This window comes from Propithecus coquereli, unplaced genomic scaffold (genome assembly GCF_000956105.1).
Source record: "Propithecus coquereli isolate 6110/MARCELLA unplaced genomic scaffold, Pcoq_1.0 Scaffold123, whole genome shotgun sequence".
NCBI lineage: Eukaryota > Metazoa > Chordata > Mammalia > Primates > Indriidae > Propithecus > Propithecus coquereli.
In genome coordinates, this window is record NW_012136414.1 from 4482977 (window position 1) to 4483478 (window position 502).

At 39.2% G+C, this 502-nt stretch overlaps 1 protein-coding gene across 1 annotated transcript in view; it reads left to right on the plus strand.

The window, feature by feature from the left end:
• Window positions 1-502, plus strand: part of MYCBP2 (MYC binding protein 2, E3 ubiquitin protein ligase) — a 279976-nt gene that overhangs the window by 234015 nt on the left and 45459 nt on the right. The window lies entirely within an intron of this gene.

The following is a 502-nucleotide window of genomic DNA, read 5'->3' on the forward strand; positions in this document are numbered from 1 at the left end:
AGTCCCAGCTACTCGGGAGGCTGAGGCAGGAGGATTGCTTGAGCCCAGGAGTTTGAGGTTGCTGTGAGCTAGGCTGACGCCACAACACTCTAGCCTGGGCGACAGAATGAGACTCTGTCTCAAAAAAAAAGAAAAAAAAAATGACTACTGTCACCTCTGCCCTGAGGCCTTGGGAGCAGTAATTGTAAAAAGTGGATTCTTAGAGAATCTGAAAGTTGGGAATAGCAAAAAAAAAAAAAAAAAATTAAGAACATAGGAATTGATTACTCATTCAACAAATAGTTATTGAGCACCTACTGTATTCCAAGACCCATTCTTGACATATAGGTAAAGAATAACAGACAAAAATAACTGCCCTTGAGGCCTTTCTATGAGAAGGGAAGATTCTACAGCACTACTATCCTGACCTATAAATAACTAGAATATGACTATACAGACTTACACACACACACAAGCAAAAAAACATTTTCCTACATCATCCGAATTTGTTCACATCATCTTT